At 46.3% G+C, this 15,265-nt stretch overlaps 1 long non-coding RNA gene across 1 annotated transcript in view; it reads left to right on the top strand.

The window, feature by feature from the left end:
* The first annotated feature begins 6,576 nt into the window (after nt 1–6,576).
* LOC143808169 (uncharacterized) overlaps nt 6,577–15,265 on the top strand; it is a 28,936-nt gene continuing 20,247 nt past the window's right edge. Inside the window, exon 1 of the long non-coding RNA XR_013221902.1 lies at nt 6,577–6,790. This is a non-coding gene — a long non-coding RNA (uncharacterized LOC143808169). The remainder of the gene's footprint in view (nt 6,791–15,265) is intronic.

Genomic DNA, 15,265 nt, shown 5'->3' with positions numbered 1-15,265 from the left:
CCCCCAGAGGCAGACCCTGTAATAAGGCACCCCCCCATAGGCAGACCCTGTAATAAGGCAGCAGCACCCATAAAAAAAAAACAAATAAAATAAATACTCACCTCTCTTCTTCCTGGTTCCTGTGCTGCTCCCGCTGATCTCCTGACAGCGGAGGCCGGGCAGTGATGTCATCGCACCGGCTGTCAGTGTCGGCGACGTCAGACGCCGATACTGACAGGGGGATGATGGGAGGAGCGCAGCGCTCCTTCTCCCATCATTGCAATCAGCTGTATCAGCTAAATGCCGCTACAGCTGATCTTCCGATGACGGCGTGGGGGCCCACTGCTGGCACCGGGCCCCCCCCGCCTGTTCAGGGGCCCCATAGCGGCCGGGCGGCAGAGCGGGGAGATCGATTCTCCCTGCTCTGCCGCAGAATGTAACTGTATACAGTTACAGTAGTTTAGCTCTGGGTGGGCCCCCTCAGAGCACCGGGCCCGGGGCGCCCGCACCCTCTGCCCCCCGGTAGCTACGCTACTGGGTGCAGGCAGAGCTGGGGTGGAGCCTGCGCGGAGTTTCAAGGGGGCCCAAAAATGTTGCCATTATGGGGCCCCGAAATTCCTAGTGGCAGCCCTGGAGATGGAGCAGGAGCTGCTGGGTGATGGGTCACACGGACAACTCCGCTATTCTGTATTGCCCTTGTAAATGGAACTAATAAACCAGCCCCAGATACAAGGAAAAGAAGATGAAAAGAAAAATATTTTAACCCCTTTCTGACATTGACTTACTATTCCGTCTGTGTGCCCTGGGCTCATCTGACCATGGACGGGATAGTATGTCATAGCGATCGGCCGCGCACACGGGTGGTGTGCGGCCGATCACGGCTGGGTGTCAGCTGATTCTCACAGTTGACACCCTGACACCCGGCACTAAGTGCCAGGAGCAGTCACAGACACTTTAACCCCCAAAATGCTGTGATCGAACACGATCACAGCATTCCGGATCTGGCACAGGGGCTGACAGCCCCCCTGCCTTTGGATCGGAGAACCCACGGCGTGATGCGAGGTCCCGATCGCTGCCATGGAGACCCGATGTCGTCATGACGACATTTGGGTCTCCAAAGTTGAGAAACTTCCTGTCATGCGCAGTGCATGTCAGGAAGTCTCTCAGGTCAGTGTACACTACGTGCAGCGCTGACAACTTCTATAACTTGCAGATCTGCATGCTACAGAAGCGATCAGCCTGCACAAAATGATTGTCCCATAGTGGAAGACAATGTAAACGTTAGAATTAATTAAAAAATGTTTTTTAAATAATTGTAAAAATATTTAAACAAAATAATAACAAAATAATTATTTATTCTATTAATAAATATTTGAATGAAAAAAAAATCTAAACAATAAAAGTACACATATTTGGTATCGCCGCATCAGTAATGACCCGCCCTATAAAACTGTCTAGTTAACCCCTTTAGTGAACACCATAGAAAAAAACCCAAGGCAAAAAACAACGCTTTATCATCATACTGCCAAACAAAAAGTGGAATAACACGCGATCAAAAAGACGGATATAAATAAACATGGTACCGCTGAAAACTTCATCTTGTTTGCAAAAAACAAGCTGCCCTATAGCTCCATCACCGGAAAAATAAAAAAAGTTATAGCTCTCAGAATAAAGCGATGCAAAAATAATTATTTTTTATATAAAATAGTTTTTATTGTATTAAAGCGCCAAAACATAAAAAATGATATAAATGAGGTATTGCTGTAATCGTACTGACCCAAAGAATGAAACTGCTTTATCAATTTTACCACACATGGAACGGTATAAACGCCCCCCCAAAATAAATTAATGAATTGTTGGTTTTTGTTCATTCTGCCTCCCAAAAATCGGAATAAAAGCGATCAAACAATGTCATGTGCCTGAAAATGTCACCAATGAAAACGTCAACTCGTCCCGCAAAAAACAAGACATCACATGACTCTGTGGGCCAAAATATGTAAAAATTATAGCTCTCAAAATATGGTAATGCAAAAACTATTTTTTGCAATAAAAAACATCTTTTAGTGTGTGACAGCAGCAAAACATAAAAACCGCTATAAAGCCTCTTTCACACGTGCTGATATTTCCGGTACCGGAGATGTCAGTGTCCGTGTGTGTAATACTTGCGGCACACGTGTGGCATGCGTGTGCCGCATCAGTACCACAAGGACCGGCTCCAGGGAAGAAGCATTACAGTAAGCGCTGTTCCCCGGCGCCAGGTGCTGAAAACGGCTCTCATCATTCTTCCCTGTTTGTGCCGATTGCCAGCAGAGCAGGGGAGAATGATGAGAGCCGTGTTCAGCACCTGACGCCAGGGAATAGCGCTTACAATAACGCTTCTTCCCCTGCGCCGATACGTGTCACATTGATACATCCATGTGTGTTATGCGTATGCACGTGTGCTAAATGTTTTGTGGTCCGTGCTGACAATAAAAAACGAACATGTCAGTGTGTTTGCCCACGGACACATGGTCCATGTGGAAACACACTGACGTGCACAAATCCATTCACTTGAATAGGCAAATAGAACTCTGTTCCTCCCGAGTCTCTCCGCATGGCTGCCTAATGGTATAAAATTCTGTGACACACCCATGGTGTCAATATGATCACTGCACCCCTACATGAATTGAGAAGTGCAATTTGTAAAATGGAGTCACTTATGGGGGGTTCTGCTGTTTTGTCACCTCATGGGCTCACCCAGTGGATATGGCACCAGCAAGCCATAACAGTAAAATCTGGCGCTTCCCTTCTGAGCTCTGCCATGTGCCCAAACAGTGGTTTACCCCCACATATGGCGTATCAGCGTTCTCAGGACAAATTGCACAAAAACTCTTGGGGTCCAATTTCTTCTGTTACCCTTGGGAAAATAAAAAATTGGGGGCGAAAAGATCATTTTTTGTGGAAAAAATATGATTTATTTTTACGGCTCTACGTTATAAACTTCTGTGAAGCACTTTGGGGTTCAAAGTGCTCACCACACATCTAGGTAAGTTCCTTGGGGGGGCTAGTTTCCAAAATGGGGTGACTTGGGGGTTTCCACTGTTTAGGCACATCAGGGGATCTCCAAATGCGACATGATGCCCGCAGACCATTCCATCAAAGTCTGCATTCCAAACGGCGCTCCTTCCCTTCCGAGCCCTGACGTGCACCCAAACAGTAGTTTTCTCCCAGATATGGGGTATCAGCGTACTCAGGACAAATTGGACAACAACTTTTGGGGTCCAATTTCTCCTGTTACCCTTGGGAAAATAAAAAATTGGGAATTAAAAGATCATGTTTGTGGAAAAAATATAATTTTTTTAATTTTCACGCTCAGGCATTATAAACTTTAGTAAAACACCTGGGAATTCAAAGTTCTCACCACACATCTAGTTAAGTTCCTTGGGGGGGTCTAGTTTCCAAAATGGGGTCACTTGTGGGGGAGTTTCCACTGTTTAGGCACATCAGGGGCTCTCCAAACGCGACATGGCATCCGATCTCAATTCCAGCCAATTTTGCGTTGAAAAAGTCAAACGGCGCACCTTCCCTTCCGAGCTCTGCCATGCACCCAAACAGTGGTTTACCCCCACATATGGGGCATCAACGTACTCAGGACAAATTGCACAATAACTTTTGGGGTCCTGATACCCTTGGGAAAATAAAAATTGGGGATGAAAAGATCTTTTTTTGTGGAAAAAATATGATTTTTTTATTTTTATGGCTCTACGTTATAAACTTCTGTGAAGCCCCTGGGGGTTCAAAGTGCTCACCACACATCTAGATAGGTTCCTTGGGGGGGTCTAGTTTCTAAAATGGTGTCACTTGTGGGGGGTTTCCATTGTTTAGTCACATCAGGGTCTCTCCAAACGCGACATCGGGTCCAATCGTAATTCCAGCCAATTTTGCGTTGAAAATGTCAACCGGCGCTCCTTCCCTTCCGAGCTTTGCTGTGCGCCCAAACAGTGGTTTACCCCCACATATGGGGTATCAGCGTACTCAGGACAAATTGCACAACAACTTTTGTGGTCCAATTTCTCCTGTTACCTTTGATAAAATAAAAAAAATTGTATCTAAAGTAAATTTTTTGTGGAAAAAAGTTTAATGTTAATTTTTTTTTTAAACATTCAAAAAATTCCTGTGAAGCACCTGAAGGGTTAATAAACATCATGAATGTGGTTTTGAGATACTTGAGGGGTGCAGTTCAAAGTGAGTTCAAATGTGAGGTGGTCCCTAAAATAAAAGTGTTGTAAAAATGAGAAATCGCTGGTCAACTTTTAACCCTTATAACTTCCTAACAACAAAAAAAAATTAATTCCAAAATTGTGCTGATGTAAAGTAGACATGTGGGAAATGTTACTCATTAAGTATTTTGTGTGACATATCTCTGGGATTTAAGGGCATGAAAATTCAGTTGGAAAATTGCAAAATTTTCAAAATTGTTGCCAAATTTCCGTTTTTTTTCACAAATAAACACAAGTCATATCGAAGAAATTTTACCACTATCATGAAGTACAATATGTCACGAGAAAACAGTTTCAGAATCATCAGGATCCGTTGAAACGTTCCAGAGGTATCTACTATATAATTGTCTAAGGGTCACTTCCGTCTGTCTGTCCTTCTGTCTGTCATGGATATTCATTGGTCGAGGCCTCTGTCGGTCATGGAATCCAAGTCACTGATTGGTCTCGCCAGCTGCCTGTCATGGCTGTCGCGACCAATCAGCGACGGCCACAGTCCGATTAGTCCCTCCCTACTCCCCTGCAGTCAGTGCCCGGCGCCCGCTCCATACTCCCCGCAGTCACCGCTCACACAGGGTTAATGCCAGCGGTAACGGACTGCGTTATGCCACGGGTAACTCACTCCGTTACCGCCGCTATTAACCCTGTGTGACCAAGTTTTACTATTGACGCTGCCTATGCAGTGTCAATAGTAAAAAGATCTAATGTTAAAAATAATTAAAAAAAATTAAAAATCATTATATACTCACCTTCCGCCGCCTTTCCCGCTCCTTGCGACGCTCCGGTAACCGCTTCATGGAAGCGGCAGGTTCCGCTGGCAAGGATGGTATGCGAGAAGGACCTGCCATGACGTCACGGTCATGTGACCGCGACGTCATCACAGGCCCTGCGCGAGAAGGACCTGCCATGACGTCACGGTCATGTGACCGCGACTTCGTCACAGGCCCTGTGCGAGAAGGACCTGCCATGACGTCACGGTCATGTGACCGCGACGTCATCACAGGTCCTGCGCTCATACCAACCCTGGGACCGGAAGCTGCCGCCTGCATCCCACACAGGCGACAGAACTACAACGCGCCTTCGGAAGGTGAGTATATGTTTATTTTTTATTTTTTTAACCTGTGACATACGTGGCTGGGCAATATACTACGTGACTGGCCAATCTACTACGTGGCTAGGCAATATACTACGTGGCTCTGTGCTGTATACTACGTCACTGGGCAATATACTACGTAACTGCGCAATATACTACGTGGCTGGGCAATATACTACGTCACTGGGCAATATACTACGTGGCTCTGTGCTGTATACTACGTGACTGGGCAATATACTACTGTACGTGGCTGTGCTGTATACTACGTGACTGAGCAATATACTACGTGGCTGGGCAATATACTACGTTACTGGGCAATATACTACATCACTGGGCAATATACTACGTGACTGGGCAATATACTACGTAACTGGGCAATATACTACGTAACTGGGCAATATACTACGTCACTGGGCAATATACTACGTGGCTCTGTGCTGTATACTACGTGACTGGGCAATATACTACTGTACGTGGCTGTGCTGTATACTACGTGACTGAGCAATATACTACGTGGCTGGGCAATATACTACGTTACTGGGCAATATACTACATCACTGGGCAATATACTACGTGACTGGGCAATATACTACGTAACTGGGCAATATACTACGTAACTGGGCAATATACTACGTGACTGGGCAATATACTACGTGACTGGGCAATATACTACGTGACTGGGCAATATACTACGTGGGCTGTGCAATACACTACGTGGACATGCATATTCTAGAAACCCGATGCGTTAGAATCGGGCCATCATCTAGTAACCTCATATAGGGACAGTGGTCAGAATTGTACAAATTGGCCCAGTCATTAATGTGCAAACCACCCTCGGAGGTAAAGGGGTTAATATTTAAATCCCCTCTCAGAGTTTTTTCGGACTTTATGGGAAGCACAATGTGCAAAATACCTAAAGAATAAATAAAGAGGTAAAAATGAAATAATTTATGCCAATGTCAATCCGGTTTTCTGTCACAAGCGCTGACCCAGTAACAATGCTTACAGAATGGGGAATGCATGTGTAATGTGGTTTATCACTGGTTTGTCTGCTCACCCTTTGCTTACCATTCTGCCTCTCATTACCACGTGACTCTCCCTCTTCGCCGGCGCAGACACAGCACCTCTGTGCCGGCTCAGTCTTCTACAGTCCCGCCCAAGCCACGAGGCCTTAGAAACGCCCACTTATTTAATTATCCAATAGTAGCGTTAGCATGCAGTCTCCCACGCCCATTATGTAGATGAGGGCGGCTTCCGGGCAGAGTTGGACGCTGGACAGTTATAGAGCGCGGTGTCCGTGCTGGGTGCAGACGTGTTTTGGTGGTCGCTCCTGTGCCGCGGTTCTATACGTATTTTTACAGCGGCCACTCACTGTTGGGCTCTGGGGTTCCTGACCGCGCCCCGCTGTCTGTGGGTGACCGCTCAGAGGATGGAGAATCCGACGGAGTCTGGGGACAGCAAAGTAGGTGACCGTGGGGACGAGAGTGTGGGTGAGACGGGACGTGCGGAGCTTGTGTGCTGCGGGTCTGTGAGATGCACCAGTGTGTGGAGGCTGCGGGGTCCGCGGTACTGGCCGGCACGTCATGGTGTGCAGAGCGCGGGGTGGCCGCTATCGTGCGGGTACTGTCCGGGGCTCACGGGGTGTGTCTGGGTGACCGATCTGGCAGATCCGCTCCGGTGGTCATGGTCACTGCCCGCCGGTGTAAGGGCCCTATACTGTGTGTGCAGGAGACGGAGGGAGATAGATAGGATTTGTGTGCACCTGTTGGGTTTGGGGGGGCTGCCGTCCGTTTCTGGTCCGGGTCCACATTGCGATGTGCAGTGGACAGCAGTGATTACCGCTCCGGGGGCCTCACATTCTGCCGTTTCTAAACTTCTTACCAACAGGTGTAAAATCTTCTTCTTATAAAACCCTTCACAATCTGGTGTCATGATGGCAAGAAACACACAAAAAACCCAAACCCTACAGACCAGTCTGTGACTGCAGCGCATGTAGGGTCCAGTATCGTGGATTCTGGCGGTGCGGCGTGGGAAGGAACGGGCAGCGAGTCCCCACCACTGTGCCACCACAGACTGCAATGTGTGACCTGGACACTTCCTTGTGACCTGTCTGGATTTTTTTTTTCCTGTCAAACTGTCACTTTTTAAGACTTATGGTACATTGTCGTTCACACTGTGTGTGTGTGTGTGTGTGTGTGTATATATGTAGAATATTTTTTTTTTTTTTGTGGCCTAAGATTTGGTCTCCCGACTATGGCCAATTTCTCGTGATCCCTATTACTGCGGGATGTATAATTGGAGGGCACGCGCCGGCCACACTGGGATGGTCCTCCAGTTTTTTTGTGCTGTTGCTTTGGCCCCGTGATTTCACTTATTTTTCACTCTCGGGTGTCCTCAGCGTTAGTAGCACTCGTACAGCCTCACCCATACATCTAGTATTAGTAATGGCCACTTTGCACCATCATCATCAGTCTGCAGCAAAACAAGGCGTCTCCTGGTCCCAGCAGCATCTCAGCCATCAATTATACAAAACCAGTTCATGTCCAGTTTGATCTGCTGCATCACTGCTGTGGGAGCCGTGTCTTGCTCTGGAGAGCTCCGCCGTCTTCTCAGCACTCAGTATTTGCCTCTTGTCTAGGACTGTATTTTGGGTCACTAATATGGCACCCTAGGTCCGCAGCTCTGAGCCTCCCGGATTTATACAAGTTTCAGATTCGCCTGCTTTATTTTACTGGTATTAATCTATTAAGACCCCTGGTGGGAATCCTTTTATTTAGGGACCATGTATGCAGAGCTGCTGTGTCCAACAAAATTTAAAATATGGCGCTAGTGTTTTTTTTCTCCTCTAATTGTCATTTGTTTTTCTAGAAGAAAATTGGAATATCCTGGAAGTCTTAAATTGCAGTGATTTGGAGCTTTATTTGTGTTACTAGATGGTTGCCCGATTCTAACGCATTGGGTATTCTAGAATATGTATGTCCACGTAGTATATTGCCCAGCGACGTAGTATATTGCCCAGCCACGTATGACACAGGTTAAAAAAATAAACATATACTCAACTTCTGCAGGCGCGTTGTAGCTCTGTCGCCTGTGTGGGGTGCAGGCCGGTCCCAGGGTGTGATGACGTCACGGTCACGTGACCGTGACGTCACGGCAGGTCCTTCTGCCAGACCATCTGTGCCACCGGAACGTGCCGGTTGCATCGCGAGGAGTGGGAGAGGCAGCGTATTTGAGTATATAATCGTTTTTTATTTTTTTTAAATTATTTTTAACATTAGATGTTTTTACTATTGGCGCTGCATAGGCTGCGTCAATAGTAAAAAAAAAAAAAAAAAAACTTGGTCACACAGGGTTAATAGCAGCGGTAACAGAGTGCGTTACCCGCGGCATAACGCGGTCCGTTACCGCTGGCATTAACCCTGTATGAGCGGAGGGGAGTATGCGGGCGTCGGGCAGTGAGTGCGGGGAGTAAGGAGCGGCCATTTTCTTCCGGACTATGCGCGTTGCTGATTGGTCGCGGCAGCCATGACAGGCAGCTGGCGAGACCAATCAGCGAACGAATAACCGTTAGACAGGACAGACAGAAGTGACCCTTAGACAATTATATAGTAGATGAGGCAACTGCAACATGTATGTGTCCCCCTGTGAAACTCGCCCTCCTCTAAGAGGACCACTTCAGTGATGGTATTTTCCTTTTTGTTAGCAATCAAGTGTATGAGTAATGAGCACACTAACATGCTCACCGGTTGACTTCTTCTGGCATCACGTGGCGCTAGTTGTGACCTACCAAATTGTGTGGCACAGAGATCATTTCTTGAATTTTCTCATTGTGGGTCTGTGATTTATCTCACTATCCATATTTGGCCAGTATTTCACATCAGTATATCAAAAATACAAAATTGGTGCATTGGCTTCTATTATACTTCTGATTTGTTCATCACCTGGCTTTGGCTTACACATACCGATGTAAAATGCTCAACTTGTGACCATAGCCAAAGACAGAGGCTAGGTAACCTTTTTTTGAGTCCTAAAAAAGTTGTCCAGGCTTGTGGCTAAAGTCTGCAGTCACTGCGCATGGTCCGTACGCTGACGCTGGGAGTGGGTGGTCACGCACCCGCATACTTGCAGTCACGCGCCTACCAGCTCTCGCACCTTAGAATCCCGATGGTGCACAGCTTGCGTGTTGAGAATTCAAGCCTGCAATTGCATAGTGACTGCAGAACTTTAGCCCCAAGCCTGAACATCCCCTTGAAAGCTCCCTTCCACATTAGACTAATGTCGGCTGATGGATTTTTGGTCTAGATTCTGTGTTTGGGAGTGCCGGCCAGTTGATGGTCGGGAGATTTGGATTGAATGTCTGCTTTCGGACTGCCTATCGTCTTGTTCTCCCAGACATATGCAGCCTGCTGAAGGGTTAAACGGTGGCTTTTTCATGGAACACGGGCTTGACCGAGCAAGTACTCCTGTGTATGGGAGGGTCAGCTGAGATTTTTACTGGACAGACCTCTGTGTATGGCGGGCTTTAGACCTAAATTGGAAAGTGACCTCCATTCAACAAGAACTGTGGGATTTGCAGGTCACACGGCATCGGGTGAGTGTTACTGTGCTCATTACATGCTTGCAGATGCTAACAAAGTAGGGGAAATATAAATAAAAATACTGTCTTACTCATTAAACTTGAGACATATGGGGAGAACACACTATAGTTTTATGCTACTTTCACACTAGCGTCATGCACTGCACGTCGCTATGCGTCGTTTTGTTGAAAAAACGCATCCTGCAAAAGTGCTTGCAGGATGCGTTTTTTTTTTCTCCATTGACTTGTATTAGCGACGCATTGCCACACGTCGCAACCGTCAAGCGACGGTTGCGTTGTGTCGGACCGTCGCCACCAAAAAACGTTGCATGTAACGTTTTTTGGTGCGTCGTGTCCAGCATTTCTGACCGCGCATGCGCGGCCGGAATTCCGCCCCCTGCCTCCCCGCACCTCACAATGGGGCAGCAGATGTGTTGAAAAACAGCAGTGCACGACGCTAATGTGAAAGTAGCCTTAAAGAGATCTTACAGAGAAGTCATAATAAAGTGGTGCCTGGAATTTAATTTAAAGGGACTGTCGGCATATAATGACTGTTCAAACCCGGTACAGGTGCTCGGTTGTTCACGGTGGGGCCAATGATTTATATATGCCCCTTCACACCTGCTTATTTTCCATTGCTGACGGGTGAATTAAGTATTGAACATGTCACCATTTTTCTAAGTGAATATATTTCTGAAGGTGCTCTTGACTTGAAATTCTCATGCAAAGCCTGCAAACCATAAATTGTGTAATATTGAGACATGACACAAGGAGAAAGTACTGAACACCTGATGCCATAGAGATGCAAAAAAGCCTTTGAAAGTCGTGACACAAGCTGAAATCTATCAGTAATTAGAAAGCAATTCTGCCACTTAGTGAAAAATATCAGCTGGTTCAATGGTTGGTCTATAATATCCATTACCAAGGTGCCACGCAAACATCTCATGATGGGTAAAACCAGTGAGCTGCCTCAAAACCCTTGCAAGACATACTGATGGCATTGACAGGAGAATTTCTAAACTACTGAAGGTTTCTGCGAGCACTGTTTGGGGGGGGCGCGCGCCATCATTTGGAAGTGGAAAGAACATAATTTCACCATAAGCCGTCCATAACAAGGTGCTCCGGGTAAGATTTCAGACAGAGAAAAGAATTCGGTAGAGTTGTCGAAGAGCTAAGGACCACCGGTGGAAAGCTACAGAAATGCCTGGAATCGGCAGGTACAATTGTTTCAAACAAAACTATACCTCCATGTACACTCACCACGCAAGACTCAATTGCTGAGCAAAAAGCATGTTCATGCGTAGTTAACATGTTCTCAACATTTAGACAATATGATGAAATACTGGGAGAATATAGACTGGTCAGATAAGACCAAAATCAAAGTTTTTGGATGCCATAATAAATATCATACCAACAGTGGAGTTTGGAGGTGGGAACATTATGGTGTGGCATACGGCACTGGCAAACTTCATAATTGAAGGAAGGATGAATGGACAAATGTACAGACACATTCACTTTTTAAAAAAAAAATCTGCCATCTACCAGGATGATGATGAAATGAGGGTGGACAGGACAATTCAATAAGACAATGATCCTAAACACAGACCTGTAAAAGCTCAATTGGTTTCAAAGAGAAAATAGAGCTGCTAGAATGGCCCAGCCAATCACCGGACCTGAATCCAATAGAAAATGTATGGAAGGAACTAAAGCTTGGAGTTCATAGGAGCCCACTGAAGCCTCAAGGTGTGAAGTTTGTGTGGAAGAATTGGCCAAAAGTCACTTGAGCAATACATGCGTTTTCTTCCATGAAAGGATTTTGTATTAAATACATTTTATAAAGCATGTTGAATACTTTTTTTGTTTTTCTGCTTGTGGATTGGATCGGTTATTACTGACATCTGCTGAGAATCTCATGCTCAGAACTCTTTAGAAATGTTTTTACATAGAAAATGTACGCGTTTGGTATTTGTTACCAGCTGTATTTCTGTCCTTCTCTGGTTCTGTGAAGCCCGGGCTGTCAAGAGGGGGGTGGCATCAGGTGGGAGAGTGCACTTAAAGTGAACATGACATCTGATAACATGCCAATCCACAAGCAGAATGCATCGGGCACGGTCTGTATGATCTCAGCCAGGTTTCAGAGAAAAACCTACTTGAAAAGCTTCTCCCAGGCCGCTGCCCTGGACTGACCATTCTCTGCCTATACGCTTACACAAGGATAGACCTGTCAATCCAGGGCAGTAGCAAGAAGCCTGTCCGACTAGTCTTGGCACGGCTTGGTCCTCGGCTTTTAAAGTATGGTTTAACTCTAAAACTCCACAGTATTTCAGACATATGTGGCTGAGATCATACAATTAGTGCCTGATGCTGCCCAATCTGTCAGGTTCCCTTTAAGTGATTGGCCCCTTCATGTACCATCTGAACCTGGTTTGAACAGTCATTTTGTGATGACAATCCCTTTAAGCTATGAAAACCCACCTCTATGTAGCTATAAGTAACAAGATTGTTATATACAGCTTGTAGATTTGGATTGGCTTTGATGTGATGCTTTCTATGAGGAACCTCCATAGCAGGGAATGTGATAATTCTGCACTTTGGGCTTTGTTTTTACCAGTGATGATGGCTGATTATTGCATTACATGTCTGAAGGAGCTGCAGACGCTGTCTGCTCAGATGAGCATGGCTTGCTCTACACCCGTTGCTCCTTTGCCAATTCAGGATTTCTATGGGAAAAGTAGTAGACACAACTCCCCTTCCAAATGATTAACTGCAGACCGGCGCTTTCTCCTAACTCGCTCATCCGCATTGTAATTCTGTGAGCTGTGTCTCTGAGTAAATAAAGGAGACAGATCCTCGTCCTGCAGCCACCAAATGTCATCTACACACTGTCGTGGTGGTTTCTGGTGCTTGCACCCAAGGTATTTGGTTCAGTAGATCAGCTAGGCCAACTCTGTTGAAGCCAACCTAAATAGAAGGCAGGCTATAACGGGGTCATCTCACAGAAAATGTGTATGAGGTATTGAAAATATTATCCCCCCCCCCCTTTTGGCATCCACACCGATCTCTACATGGTGGTCCTGGAAATGGGACTTGCTGTATATCAGTCGGTAAGCCAAACCGCCGACTCTTGACTCCACAGCTCTGCCTCACCACTGAGCATGTGCATAAAGTGCAGCACAGATTCATCTCGGCTAACAGCCAAGACCCTGAGATCAGAAACAGACACTTCTAGGACGTTTCATAACTTTCCCAAATTCTTATGAAAACCTTAACAGCACATCATGCACTATACTACTGTACCAATGTAATATATTACATTATTATCGGGAACTACTTTTGAAACCGTGAAAGGCTCAAAAGATAAAGGGCCATATTATAGTGCAGATTTTACTCTTACGGTTTGAGCGTGTCATGGCACATTGGCAGTCCCTGAGGTGTCAGAACAGCAGACCCCCCACCCCCTCCCCCCAAGTGTGACCCTATTTTACAAAGTACACCTCAATAAAGTTGTGTATTGGTGCAGTGATCATACTGACCCCGCAGGTGTTTCACAGAATTCTATACCAATGGGTAGTGAAGAAAAACTTACATTTTTACCATAAATTGTTTTGGCACCAATTTTTTTTTTTTAAAAAATGGCACCACAATGTGTCCCACGATTTCTACTGAATGTATAAATACCCCATATGTGGCTGTACATTACTAATTAGCCACGCTTTGAGACTTGGGAGGGACAAAGTGATATTTGCCTCATGGAGCACAGATTTTCCTAGAATAGTTTTTGGGAGCTCAGAAGTTGCTGGACTGCTTCTGGGGGGGCATCGGCATCAAGGAGCCATTTAGCTTTTCCACAGCCTTTGTGCTACTAGAAACGTGTAAGCCCCCTATATTTCCATTAACAGATGATGGACCTGAGTGGGGAGTCGCTTTTTTTTTTGCGGGATTAGTTTACACGCAGTGGTAGTTCAGACATGACTGACATTGCACGTGATGGTGTGGGAACTGACACTTGCTCATGGTGTGATATGTCAGTCACTGGAAGTAAAGGGGTTAAACTGCCATCGTTTGCAGTGTATCAAAAAATTAAATGGTGTAAAGGTGCTGTGCAGCAATATATCACCAATCAATTCATTGTTCTACTGACTCGAGAAGGTGCAGGACCTGCAATCGTTTGAATCAGTGTATTATTCGCAGACTGAGACTAACACTTCTTTTTTCTTCAAAAGGGAATGTGGCACTAAGGGTGCTGTCACACAGTGGCACTTTTGTCGCTACGACGGTACGATCCGTGACGTTCCAGCGATATCCATACGATATCGCAGTGTCTGACACGCAGCGGGGATCAGGGACCCTGCTGAGAATCGTACGTCGTAGCAGATCGTTTGGAACTTTCTTTCGATGCTGGAACTCCCGCTGTCATCGCTGGATCGTTGTGTGTGACAGCGATCCAGCGATGCATTCGCTTGTAACCAGGGTAAACATCGGGTTAGTAAGCGCAGGGCCGCGCTTAGTAACCCGATGTTTACCGTGGTTACCAGCGTAAAAGTAAAAAACAAACAAACCGTACATACTCACATTCCGGTGCCCTTCAGGTCCCTTGCCGTCTGCTTCCCGCTCTGACTGACTGCCGGCCGGAGCAGAGCACAGCGGTGACGTCACCGCTGTGATCTGCTTTCACTTTACGGCGGCACTCAGTCAGAGCGGGAAGCAGACGGCAAGGGACCTGAAGGACACCGGAATGTGAGTATGTACGGTTTTTTTTTTTTTTAACTTTTACGCTGGTAACCATGGTAAACATCGGGTTACTAAGCGCGGCCCTGCGCTTAGTAACCCGATGGTTACCCGGGACCTCGGCATCGTTGGTCGCTGGAGAGCGGTCTGTGTGACAGTTCTCCAGCGACCACACAACGACTTTCCAATGATCACGGCCAGGTCGTATTGCTGGTCGTGATCGTTGGAAAGCTGCACTGTGTGACAGTACCCTTAGTCTGCTACATAATGAGGGCAGCATAACATGAGACCTTGATTCAGCAACATCATTTACTGTGTTTGCTGTAGTTTTGATAAAAATCACAGCTTTATCTGCTACAGGTCTAATGCTGAGCGCTGTTTAACCCAATTCACACCACTGATTGGCAGTGACCTGCCCATGTCACGTGTACACAGAAAGCTGCCAATCAAGGGGGGGGGGGGAGCAGTGTTAAGGTACCTTCACACTAAGCGACGCTGCAGCGATATATGCCGATCGCTGCAGCTTCGCTGTTTAGTCGTTGTGTGGTCGCTGGAGAGCTGTCACACAGACGGCTCTCCAGCGACCAACGATGCCGAAGTCCCCTGGTAACCAGGGTAAACATCGGGTTACTA

The sequence above is a fragment of the Ranitomeya variabilis genome, chromosome 1 (genome assembly GCF_051348905.1).
Source record: "Ranitomeya variabilis isolate aRanVar5 chromosome 1, aRanVar5.hap1, whole genome shotgun sequence".
NCBI classification, from domain to species: domain Eukaryota; kingdom Metazoa; phylum Chordata; class Amphibia; order Anura; family Dendrobatidae; genus Ranitomeya; species Ranitomeya variabilis.
This window is presented reverse-complemented; position numbering and strand designations above follow the sequence as displayed.